Genomic DNA, 13054 nt, shown 5'->3' on the forward strand with positions numbered 1-13054 from the left:
ATCCGCCGGGCCGCCCACACTATGCGCCCGCTATACGAGGCTCTTAAGGGTAAGTCCCCCGGTCAGGCCGTCGACTGGACGGCTGAGAGGGATGCCGCGTTCGATGCCACCAAAGCCGCCCTGAGCCAAGCCACCATGCTGGCCCACCCGTCGCACAAGGCCCCCATCGCTATCACCACGGACGCGTCTGATTATGCTGTGGGAGCGGTGCACGAGCAATGGGTCGACGGCGCCTGGCAGCCACTCGCCTTTTTCAGCCGCCAGTTGACCCCCAGGGAGCGCAAGTACAGTGCGTTTGACAGAGAGCTCCTCGGCCTCTGGTTGGCAGTCCGCCATTTCAGGTTCCTGCTGGAAGGTCGAGAGTTTACGGCATTCGTGGACCATAAGCCGCTCACGTTCTGCATGTCCAAGGTGGCCGAGCCGTGGTCGGCCCGCCAGCAGCGTCAGCTCTACTTCATATCGGAATACACCACGGACATCTGACACGTCGCCGGAAAGGACAACGTGGTGCTCTGTGTGGCTGCTCTCCTCGTTTACGGCCATACCACTCTGAACACGCCCGATCTCGTCTGATCTCGGAAGCTAAGTAGCGGCGGGCCAGGTTAGTACTTGGATGGGAGACCGCCTGGGAATACCCGGTGCCGTAAGCATTTTGGCCCTCTGAGCAGCAGGCCTCACCGGGTCCTCCTCCCTCATGTTTCACTCCCTCTGTAAACACGCAATTTCCCTCGGGAGAATAAAGTTGTATCTTATCTTATCTTATATGAAAGCATACATTCAGAAAATGAGTATTGCACATGGGCATAATATGAGAAGATTGAATGCACATGAGAAGTGAAGTACACGAGCCACTGTGTGACGATGATGATGATGACGATGATGATGATGATGATGATGAAAGTGAGCGTCAGAGATGTTAGTGGTCCCTCTTTATGTTCTATGTGATGATTATCAGTTTCATTAGGTATACTTTATTATCCAGAAATGTGTGTTTCTGATGAAGGCATCATGTAAATTGTGATATACATGAACTTGAGTGTAGTCATGTGTACACGGTGACATGAACTGGGTCTGTCTCACCTATAAAGAGCCTCTGTGTGGCTGCTCTCCTCGTTTATGGCCATACCACTCTGAACACGCCCGATCTCGTCTGATCTCGGAAGCTAAGCAGCGTCCGGCCAGGTTAGTACTTGGATGGGAGACCGCCTGGGAATACCCGGTGCCATAAGCATTTTGGCCTCTCTGAGCAGCAGGCCTCACCTGGTCCTCCTCCCTCATGTTTCACTCCCTCTGTCAACACGCAATTTCCCTCGGGAGAATAAAGTTGTATCTTATCTTATCTTATATGAAAGCATACATTCAGAAAATGAGTATTGCACATGGTCATAATATGAGAAGATTGAATGCACATGAGAAGTGAAGAACACGAGCCACTGTGTGACAATGATGATGATGAGGATGAAAGTGAGCGTCAGAGATGTAAGTGGTCCCTCTGTATGTTCTATGTGATGATTATCAGTTTCATTAGGTAAGACTTCATAATCCAGAAATGTGTGTTTCTGATGAAGGCATCATGTAAATTGTGATATACATGAACGTAAGTGTAGTCATGTGTACACGGTGACTTGAACTGGGTCTGTCTCACCTATAAAGAGCCTCTGTGTGGCTGCTCTCCTCGTTTACGGCCATACCACTCTGAACACGCCCGATCTCGTCTGATCTCAGAAGCTAAGCAGCGTCGGGCCAGGTAAGTACTTGGATGGGAGGCCGCCTGGGAATACCCGGTGCAGTAAACATTTTGGCCATCTGAGCAGCAGGCCTCACCTGGTCCTCCTCCCTCATGTTTCACTCCCTCTGTGAACACGCAATTTCCCTCGGGAGAATAAAGTTGTATCTTATCTTATCTGAAATGTTAGTGTTCTTCTGATGAAGGCATCATGTAAATTGTGATATACATGAACTTGAGTGTAGTCATGCGTACACAGTGACTTGAACTGGGTCTGTCTCACCTATAAAGAGCCTCTGTGTGGCTGCTCTCCTTTTTTACGGCCATACCACTCTGAACACGCCTGATCTCGTCTGATCTCGGAAGCTAAGCAGCGTCGGGCCAGGTTAGTACTTGGATGGGAGACCGCCTGGGAATACCCGGTGCCGTGAGCATTTTGGCCCTCTGAGCAGCAGGCCTCACCTGGTCCTCCTCCCTCATGTTTCACTCCCTCTGTCAACACCCAATGTCCCTCGGGAGAATAAAGTTGTATCTTATCTTATCTTACATGAAAGCATACATTCAGAAAATGAGTATTGCACATGGGCACAATATGAGATGATTGAATGCACATGAGAAGTGAAGAACACGAGCCACTGTGTGACGATGATGATGATGACGATGATGATGATGATGAAAGTGAGCGTCAGAGATGTTAGTGGTCCCTCTTTATGTTCTATATGATGATTATCAGTTTCATTAGGTAAGACTTCATTATCCAGAAATGTGTGTTTCTGATGAGGGCATCATGTAAATTGTGATATACATGAACTTGAGTGTAGTCATGTGTACACGGTGACTTGAACTGGGTCTGTCTCACCTATGAAGAGCCTCTGTGTGGCTGCTCTCCTCGTTTACGGCCATACCACTCTGAACACGCCCGATCTCGTCTGATCTCAGAAGCTAAGCAGCGTCAGGCCAGGTTAGTACTTGAATGGGAGACTGCCTGGGAATACCCGGTGCCGTAAGCATTTTGGCCCAATGAGCAGCAGGCCTCACCTGGTCTTCCTCCCTCATGTTTCACTCCCTCTGTGAACACGCAAGTTCCCTCGGGAGAATAAAGTTGCATCTTATCTTATCTTATATGAAAGCATACATTCAGAAAATGAGTATTGCACATGGGCATAATATGAGATGATTGAATGCACATGAGAAGTGAAGTACACGAGCCACTGTGTGACGATGATGATGATGATGATGATGATGATGATGATGATGATGAAAGTGAGCGTCAGAGATGTTAGTGGTCCCTCTGTATGTTCTATGTGATGATTATCAGTTTCATTAGGTAAGACTTCATTATCCAGAAATGTGTGTTTCTGATGAAGGCATCATGTAAATTGTGATATACATGAACTTGAGTGTAGTCATGTGTACACGGTGACTTGAACTGGGTCTGTCTCACCTATAAAGAGCCTCTGTGTGGCTGCTCTCCTCGTTTACGGCCATACCACTCTGAACACGCCCGATCTCGTCTGATCTCGGAAGCTAATCAGCGTCGGGCCAGGTTAGTACTTGGATGGGAGACCGCCTGGGAACACCCGGTGCCGTAAGCATTTTGGCCCTCTGAGCAGCAGGCCTCACCTGGTCCTCCTCCCTCATGTTTCACTCCCTCTGTCAACACGCAATTTCCCTCGGGAGAATAAAGTTGTGTCTTATCTTATCTGAAATGTTAGTGTTCTTCTGATGAAGGCATCATGTAAATTGTGATATACATGAACTTGAGTGTAGTCATGTGTACACGGTGACTTGAACTGGGTCTGTCTCACCTATAAAGAGCCTCTGTGTGGCTGCTCTCCTCGTTTATGGCCATACCACTCTGAACACGCCCGATCTCTTCTGATCTCGGAAGCTTATCAGCGTCGGGCCAGGTTAGTACTTAGATGGGAGACCGCTTGGGAATACCCGGTGCCGTAAGCATTTTGGCCCTCTGAGCAGCAGGCCTCACCTGGTCCTCCTCCCTCATGTTACACTCCTTCTGTCAACACGCAATTTCCCTCGGGAGAATAAAGTTGTATCTTATCTTATCTTATATGAAAGCATACATTCAGAAAATGAGTATTGCACATGGGCATAATATGAGAAGATTGAATGCACATGAGAAGTGAAGTACACGAGCCACTGTGTGACGATGATGATGATGATGATGATGATGATGATGAAAGTGCGCAGCATCCAGGCAGAAATGCCATTAATGTGTGTAAATTTGGGGCAAATTGGGGAATATTGAAAATTTTCTAAAAATGTTGACCCTGGTCATCAATTTTTGAAACTGGAGAAAACTTGAAAAGCCCATATCTGTGACAAGGAAGGAGATAGAGAGCTAAAATTTCAGACGCAGCATCCAGGCAGAAATGCCATCAATGTGTGTAAATTTGGGGCAAATTGGGGAATATTGAAAATTTTCTAAAAATGTTGACCCGGGTCATCAATTTTTGAAACTGGAGAAAACTTGAAAAGCCCATATCTGTGACAAGGAAGGAGATAGAGAGCCAAAATTTCAGACGCAGCATCCAGACAGAATTTGTGTAAATTTGGGACAAATTGGGGAATATTGAAAATTTTCTATCTGTGACAAGGAAGGAGATAGAGAGCTAAAATTTCAGGCGCAGCATCCAGGCAGAAATGCCATCAATGTGTGTAAATTTGGGACAAATTGGGGAATATTGAAAATTTTCTAAAAATGTTGACCCACGGGTCATCGATTCTTGTAACTAGAGAAAACTTGAAAAGCCCATGTCTGTGACAAGGAAGGAGATAGAGAGCTACAATTTCAGACGCAGCATCCAGGCAGAAATGCCATCAATGTGTGTAAATTTCGGGCAAATTGGGGAATATTGAAAATTTTGGAAAAAGGTTGACCCCCGGGTCAGCGATTTTTGAAACTGGAGAAAACTTGAAAAGCCCATATCTGTGACAAGGAAGGAGATAGAGAGCTAAAATTTCAGACGCAGCATGCAGGCAGAAATGCCATCAATGTGTGTAAATTTGGGGCAAATTGGGGAATATTGAACATTTTCTAAAAATGTTGACCCGGGTCATCGATTTTTGAAACTGGAGAAAACTTGAAAAGCCCATATCTGTGACAAGGAAGGAGATAGAGAGCTAAAATTTCAGATGCAGCATCCAGGCAGAAATGCCATCAATGTGTGTGAATTTGGGGCAAATTGGGGAATATTGAAAATTTTCTAAAAATGTTGACCCGGGTCATCAATTTTTGAAACTGGAGAAAACTTGAAAAGCCCATATCTGTGACAAGGAAGGAGATAGAGAGCTAAAATTTCAGACGCAGCATCCAGACAGAAATGCCATCAATTTGTGTAAATTTGAGACAAATTGGGGAATATTGAAAATTTTCTAAAAATGTTGACCCGCGGGTCATCGATTCTTGAAACTAGAGAAAACTTGAAAAGCCCATATCTGTGACAAGGAAGGAGATAGAGAGCTAAAATTTCAGACGCAGCATCCAGGCAGAAATGCCATCAATGTGTGTACATTTGGGGCAAATTGGGGAATATTGAAAATTTTCTAAAAATGTTGACCCGGGTCATCGATTTTTGAAACTGGAGAACACTTGAAAAGCCCATATCTGTGACAAGGAAGGAGATAGAGAGCTAAAATTTCAGACGCAGCATCCAGACAGAAATGCCATCAATGTGTGTAAATTTGGGGCAAATTGGGGAATATTGAAAATTTGGGAAGAAAGTTGACCCCCGGGTCATCAATTTTTGAAACTGGAGAAAACTTGAAAAGCCCATATCTGTGACAAGGAAGGAGATAGAGAGCTAAAATTTCAGACGCAGCATCCAGGCAGAAATGCCATCAATTTGTGTAAATTTGGGACAAATTGGGGAATATTGAAAATTTTCTAAAAATGTTGACCCGCGGGTCATCGATTCTTGTAACTAGAGAAAACTTGAAAAGCCCATGTCTGTGACAAGGAAGGAGATAGAGAGCTACAATTTCAGACGCAGCATCCAGGCAGAAATGCCATCAATGTGTGTAAATTTGGGGCAAATTGGGGAATATTGAAAATTTTCTTAAAATGTTGACCCGGGTCATCAATTTTTGAAACTGGAGAAAACTTTAAAAGCCCATATCTGTGACAAGGGAGGAGATAGAGAGCTAAAATTTCAGACGCAGCATCCAGACAGAGATGCCATCAATTTGTGTAAATTTGGGACAAATTGGGGAATATTGAAAATTTTCTAAAAATGTTGACCCCCGGGTCATCGATTCTTGTAACTAGAGAAAACTTGAAAAGCCCATGTCTGTGACAAGGAAGGAGATAGAGAGCTACAATTTCAGACACAGCATCCAGGCAGAAATGCCATCAATGTGTGTAAATTTGGGGCAAATTGGGGAATATTGAAAATTTTCTAAAAATGTTGACCCGGGTCATCAATTTTTGAAACTGGAGAAAACTTGAAAAGCCCATATCTGTGACAAGGAAGGAGATAGAGAGCTAAAATTTCAGACGCAGCATCCAGGCAGAAATGCCATCAATGTGTGTAAATTTGGGGCAAATTGGGGAATATTGAAAATTTTAGGAAAAAGTTGACCCCCGGGTCATCGATTTTTGAAACTGGAGAAAACTTGAAAAGCCCATATCTGTGACAAGGAAGGAGATAGAGAGCTAAAATTTCAGACGCAGCATCCAGCCACAAATGCCATCAATTTGTGTAAATTTGGGACAAATTGGGGAATATTGAAAATTTTCTAAAAATGTTGACCCGCGGGTCATCGATTCTTGAAACTAGAGAAAACTTGAAAAGCCCATGTCTGTGACAAGGAAGGAGATAGAGAGCTACAATTTCAGACGCAGCATCCAGGCCTAAATGCCATCAATGTTTGTAAATTTGGGGCAAATTGGGGAATATTGAAAATTTTCTTAAAATGTTGACCCGGGTCATCAATTTTTGAAACTGGAGAAAACTTTAAAAGCCCATATCTGTGACAAGGGAGGAGATAGAGAGCTAAAATTTCAGACGCAGCATCCAGACAGAGATGCCATCAATTTGTGTAAATTTGGGACAAATTGGGGAATATTGAAAATTTTCTTAAAATGTTGACCCGGGTCATCAATTTTTGAAACTGGAGAAAACTTGAAAAGCCCATGTCTGTGACAAGGAAGGAGATAGAGAGCTACAATTTCAGACACAGCATCCAGGCAGAAATGCCATCAATGTGTGTAAATTTGGGGCAAATTGGGGAATATTGAAAATTTTCTAAAAATGTTGACCCGGGTCATCAATTTTTGAAACTGGAGAAAACTTGAAAAGCCCATATCTGTGACAAGGAAGGAGATAGAGAGCTAAAATTTCAGACGCAGCATCCAGGCAGAAATGCCATCAATGTGTGTAAATTTGGGGCAAATTGGGAAATATTGAAAATTTTGAGAAAAAGTTGACCCCCGGGTCATCGATTTTTGAAACTGGAGAAATCTTGAAAAGCCCATGTCTGTGACAAGGAAGGAGATAGAGAGCTAAAATTTCAGACGCAGCATCCAGGCAGAAATGCCATCAATGTGTGTAAATTTGGGGCAAATTGGGGAATATAGAAAATTTTGGAAAAAAGCTGACCCCCGGGTCATCGATTCTTGTAACTAGAGAAATCTTGAAAAGCCCATGTCTGTGACAAGGAAGGAGATAGAGAGCTAAAATTTCAGACGCAGCATCCAGGCAGAAATGCCATCAATGTGTGTAAATTTGGGGCAAATTGGGGAATATTGAAAATTTTCTAAAAATGTTGACGCGGGTAATAAATTTTTGAAACTGGAGAAAACTTGAAAAGCCCATATCTGTGACAAGGAAGGAGATAGAGAGCTAAAATTTCAGACGCAGCATCCAGACAGAGATGCCATCAATTTGTGTAAATTTGGGGCAAATTGGGGAATATTGAAAATTTTGGAAAAAAGTTGAACCGCGGGTCATCGATTCTTGTAACTAGAGAAAACTTGAAAAGCCCATATCTGTGACAAGGAAGGAGATAGAGGGCTACAATTTCAGACGCAGCATCCAGGCAGAAATGCCATCAATGTGTGTAAATTTGGGGCAAATTGGGGAATATTGAAAATTTTCTAAAAATGTTGACGCGGGTCATCAATTTTTGAAACTGGAGAAAACTTGAAAAGCCCATATCTGTGACAAGGAAGGAGATAGAGAGCTGCAATTTCAGACGCAGCATCCAGGCAGAAATGCCATCAATGTGTGTAAATTTGGGGCAAATTGGGGAATATTGAAAATTTTGGAAAAAAGTTGACCCCCGGGTCATCGATTTTTAAAACTGGAGAAAACTTTAAAAGCCCATATCTGTGACAAGGAAGGAGATAGAGAGCTAAAATTTCAGACGCAGCATCCAGACAGAAATGCCATCAATTTGTGTAAATTTGAGACAATATGGGGAATATTGAACATTTTCTAAAAATGTTGACCCGCGGGTCATCGATTCTTGAAACTAGAGAAAACTTGAAAAGCCCATATCTGTGACAAGGAAGGAGATAGAGAGCTACAATTTCAGACGCAGCATCCAGGCAGAAATGCCATCAATGTGTGTAAATTTGGGGCAAATTGGGGAATATTGAAAATTTTGGAAAAAAGTTGACCCCCGGGTCATCGATTTTTGAAACTGGAGAAAACTTTAAAAGCCCATATCTGTGACAAGGAAGGAGATAGAGAGCTAAAATTTCAGACGCAGCATCCAGACAGAAATGCCATCAATGTGTGTAAATTTGGGACAAATTGGGGAATATTGAAAATTTTCAAAAAGTGTTGACCCGCGGAACATCGATTCTTGAAACTAGAGAAAACTTGAAAAGCACATATCTGTGACAAGGAAGGAGATAGAGAGCTACAATTTCAGACGCAGCATCCAGGCAGAAATGCCATCAATGTGTGTAAATTTGGGGCAAATTGAGGAATATTGACAATTTTCTAAAAATGCTGACCCGGGTCATCAATTTTTGAAACTGGAGAAAACTTGAAAAGCCCATATCTGTGACAAGGAAGGAGATAGAGAGCTACAATTTCAGACGCAGCATCCAGGCAGAAATGCCATCAATGTGTGTAAATTTGGGGCAAATTGGGGAATATTGAAGATTTTGGAAAAAAGTTGACCCCCGGGTCATCGATTTTTTAAACTGGAGAAAACTTTAAAAGCCCATATCTGTGACAAGGAAGGAGATAGAGAGCTAAAATTTCAGACGCAGCATCCAGGCAGAAATGCCATCAATGTGTGTAAATTTGGGGCAAATTGGGGAATATTGAAAATTTTGGAAAAAAGTTGACCCCCGGGTCATCGATGTTTGAAACTGGAGAAAACTTTAAAAGCCCATATCTGTGACAAGGAAGGAGATAGAGAGCTAAAATTTCAGACGCAGCATCCAGCCACAAATGCCATCAATTTGTGTAAATTTGGGACAAATTGGGGAATATTGAAAATTTTCTAAAAATGTTGACCCGCGGGTCATCGATTCTTGAAACTAGAGAAAACTTGAAAAGCCCATGTCTGTGACAAGGAAGGAGATAGAGAGCTACAATTTCAGACGCAGCATCCAGGCCTAAATGCCATCAATGTTTGTAAATTTGGGGCAAATTGGGGAATATTGAAAATTTTCTTAAAATGTTGCCCCGGGTCATCAATTTTTGAAACTGGAGAAAACTTTAAAAGCCCATATCTGTGACAAGGGAGGAGATAGAGAGCTAAAATTTCAGACGCAGCATCCAGACAGAGATGCCATCAATTTGTGTAAATTTGGGACAAATTGGGGAATATTGAAAATTTTCTTAAAATGTTGACCCGGGTCATCGATTTTTGAAACTGGAGAAAACTTGAAAAGCCCATGTCTGTGACAAGGAAGGAGATAGAGAGCTACAATTTCAGACACAGCATCCAGGCAGAAATGCCATCAATGTGTGTAAATTTGGGGCAAATTGGGGAATATTGAAAATTTTCTAAAAATGTTGACCCGGGTCATCAATTTTTGAAACTGGAGAAAACTTGAAAAGCCCATATCTGTGACAAGGAAGGAGATAGAGAGCTAAAATTTCAGACGCAGCATCCAGGCAGAAATGCCATCAATGTGTGTAAATTTCGGGCAAATTGGGGAATATTGAAAATTTTGAGAAAAAGTTGACCCCCGGGTCATCGATTTTTGAAACTGGAGAAATCTTGAAAAGCCCATGTCTGTGACAAGGAAGGAGATAGAGAGCTAAAATTTCAGACGCAGCATCCAGGCAGAAATGCCATCAATGTGTGTAAATTTGGGGCAAATTGGGGAATATAGAAAATTTTGGAAAAAAGCTGACCCCCGGGTCATCGATTCTTGTAACTAGAGAAATCTTGAAAAGCCCATGTCTGTGACAAGGAAGGAGATAGAGAGCTAAAATTTCAGACGCAGCATCCAGGCAGAAATGCCATCAATGTGTGTAAATTTGGGGCAAATTGGGGAATATTGAAAATTTTCTAAAAATGTTGACGCGGGTCATAAATTTTTGAAACTGGAGAAAACTTGAAAAGCCCATATCTGTGACAAGGAAGGAGATAGAGAGCTAAAATTTCAGACGCAGCATCCAGACAGAGATGCCATCAATTTGTGTAAATTTGGGGCAAATTGGGGAATATTGAAAATTTTGGAAAAAAGTTGAACCGCGGGTCATCGATTCTTGTAACTAGAGAAAACTTGAAAAGCCCATATCTGTGACAAGGAAGGAGATAGAGGGCTACAATTTCAGACGCAGCATCCAGGCAGAAATGCCATCAATGTGTGTAAATTTGGGGCAAATTGGGGAATATTGAAAATTTTCTAAAAATGTTGACGCGGGTCATCAATTTTTGAAACTGGAGAAAACTTGAAAAGCCCATATCTGTGACAAGGAAGGAGATAGAGAGCTGCAATTTCAGACGCAGCATCCAGGCAGAAATGCCATCAATGTGTGTAAATTTGGGGCAAATTGGGGAATATTGAACATTTTCTAAAAATGTTGACCCGCGGGTCATCGATTCTTGAAACTAGAGAAAACTTGAAAAGCCCATATCTGTGACAAGGAAGGAGATAGAGAGCTACAATTTCAGACGCAGCATCCAGGCAGAAATGCCATCAATGTGTGTGAATTTGGGGCAAATTGGGGAATATTGAAAATTTTCTAAAAATGTTGACCCGGGTCATCAATTTTTGAAACTGGAGAAAACTTGAAAAGCCCATATCTGTGACAAGGAAGGAGATAGAGAGCTAAAATTTCAGACGCAGCATCCAGGCAGAAATGCCATCAATGTGTGTACATTTCGGGCAAATTGGGGAATATTGAAAATTTTCTAAAAATGTTGACCCGGGTCATCGATTTTTGAAACTGGAGAACACTTGAAAAGCCCATATCTGTGACAAGGAAGGAGATAGAGAGCTACAATTTCAGACGCAGCATCCAGACAGAAATGCCATCAATGTGTGTAAATTTGGGGCAAATTGGGGAATATTGAAAATTTGGGAAAAAAGTTGACCCCCGGGTCATCGATTTTTGAAACTGGAGAAAACTTGAAAAGCCCATATCTGTGACAAGGAAGGAGATAGAGAGCTAAAATTTCAGACGCAGCATCCAGACAGAGATGCCATCAATTTGTGTAAATTTGGGACAAATTGGGGAATATTGAAAATTTTCTAAAAATGTTGACCCGCGGGTCATCGATTCTTGTAACTAGAGAAAACTTGAAAAGCCCATGTCTGTGACAAGGAAGGAGATAGAGAGCTACAATTTCAGACGCAGCATCCAGGCAGAAATGCCATCAATGTGTGTAAATTTGGGGCAAATTGGGGAATATTGAAAATTTTGGAAAAAAGTTGACCCCCGGGTCATCGATTTTTGAAACTGGAGAAAACTTTAAAAGCCCATATCTGTGACAAGGAAGGAGATAGAGAGCTAAAATTTCAGACGCAGCATCCAGACAGAAATGCCATCAATGTGTGTAAATTTGGGACAAATTGGGGAATATTGAAAATTTTCAAAAAGTGTTGACCCGCGGAACATCGATTCTTGAAACTAGAGAAAACTTGAAAAGCACATATCTGTGACAAGGAAGGAGATAGAGAGCTACAATTTCAGACGCAGCATCCAGGCAGAAATGCCATCAATGTGTGTAAATTTGGGGCAAATTGGGGAATATTGAAAATTTTCTTAAAATGTTGACCCGGGTCATAAATTTTTGAAACTGGAGAAAACTTTAAAAGCCCATATCTGTGACAAGGGAGGAGATAGAGAGCTAAAATTTCAGACGCAGCATCCAGACAGAGATGCCATCAATTTGTGTAAATTTGGGACAAATTGGGGAATATTGAAAATTTTCTTAAAATGTTGACCCGGGTCATCAATTTTTGAAACTGGAGAAAACTTGAAAAGCCCATGTCTGTGACAAGGAAGGAGATAGAGAGCTACAATTTCAGACACAGCATCCAGGCAGAAATGCCATCAATGTGTGTAAATTTGGGGCAAATTGGGGAATATTGAAAATTTTCTAAAAATGTTGACCCGGGTCATCAATTTTTGAAACTGGAGAAAACTTGAAAAGCCCATATCTGTGACAAGGAAGGAGATAGAGAGCTAAAATTTCAGACGCAGCATCCAGGCAGAAATGCCATCAATGTGTGTAAATTTCGGGCAAATTGGGGAATATTGAAAATTTTGAGAAAAAGTTGACCCCCGGGTCATCGATTTTTGAAACTGGAGAAATCTTGAAAAGCCCATGTCTGTGACAAGGAAGGAGATAGAGAGCTAAAATTTCAGACGCAGCATCCAGGCAGAAATGCCATCAATGTGTGTAAATTTGGGGCAAATTGGGGAATATAGAAAATTTTGGAAAAAAGCTGACCCCCGGGTCATCGATTCTTGTAACTAGAGAAATCTTGAAAAGCCCATGTCTGTGACAAGGAAGGAGATAGAGAGCTAAAATTTCAGACGCAGCATCCAGGCAGAAATGCCATCAATGTGTGTAAATTTGGGGCAAATTGGGGAATATTGAAAATTTTCTAAAAATGTTGACGCGGGTCATAAATTTTTGAAACTGGAGAAAACTTGAAAAGCCCATATCTGTGACAAGGAAGGAGATAGAGAGCTAAAATTTCAGACGCAGCATCCAGACAGAGATGCCATCAATTTGTGTAAATTTGGGGCAAATTGGGGAATATTGAAAATTTTGGAAAAAAGTTGAACCGCGGGTCATCGATTCTTGTAACTAGAGAAAACTTGAAAAGCCCATATCTGTGACAAGGAAGGAGATAGAGGGCTACAATTTCAGACGCAG

At 42.1% G+C, this 13054-nt stretch overlaps 6 non-coding genes and 1 pseudogene across 6 annotated transcripts; all 7 read left to right on the plus strand.

The window, feature by feature from the left end:
* Positions 1–531: 531 nt before the first annotated feature.
* On the plus strand, positions 532–650 carry LOC142991590 (5S ribosomal RNA). Its single transcript, XR_012960959.1, has one exon. It is a non-coding gene; the product is annotated as a 5S ribosomal RNA (ribosomal RNA).
* Positions 651–1112: 462 nt separating this feature from the next.
* Positions 1113–1231, plus strand: LOC142991493 (5S ribosomal RNA). Its single transcript, XR_012960895.1, has one exon. It is a non-coding gene; the product is annotated as a 5S ribosomal RNA (ribosomal RNA).
* A 446-nt stretch (positions 1232–1677) lies between these two features.
* On the plus strand, positions 1678–1796 carry LOC142991518 (5S ribosomal RNA). Its single transcript, XR_012960919.1, has one exon. It is a non-coding gene; the product is annotated as a 5S ribosomal RNA (ribosomal RNA).
* Positions 1797–2041: 245 nt separating this feature from the next.
* Positions 2042–2160, plus strand: LOC142991610 (5S ribosomal RNA). The gene has a single exon (XR_012960978.1). It is a non-coding gene; the product is annotated as a 5S ribosomal RNA (ribosomal RNA).
* Positions 2161–2617: 457 nt separating this feature from the next.
* On the plus strand, positions 2618–2736 carry LOC142991535 (5S ribosomal RNA; annotated as a pseudogene).
* A 466-nt stretch (positions 2737–3202) lies between these two features.
* LOC142991580 (5S ribosomal RNA) lies at positions 3203–3321 on the plus strand. The gene has a single exon (XR_012960949.1). It is a non-coding gene; the product is annotated as a 5S ribosomal RNA (ribosomal RNA).
* Positions 3322–3566: 245 nt separating this feature from the next.
* Positions 3567–3685, plus strand: LOC142991533 (5S ribosomal RNA). Its single transcript, XR_012960934.1, has one exon. It is a non-coding gene; the product is annotated as a 5S ribosomal RNA (ribosomal RNA).
* Positions 3686–13054: the final 9369 nt, after the last annotated feature.

This window comes from Genypterus blacodes, unplaced genomic scaffold, assembly GCF_046128005.1.
Source record: "Genypterus blacodes isolate CSIRO-AG114 ecotype Tasmania unplaced genomic scaffold, CSIRO-AGI_Gbla_v1 ptg000019l_1, whole genome shotgun sequence".
In the NCBI taxonomy this organism is placed as follows: domain Eukaryota; kingdom Metazoa; phylum Chordata; class Actinopteri; order Ophidiiformes; family Ophidiidae; genus Genypterus; species Genypterus blacodes.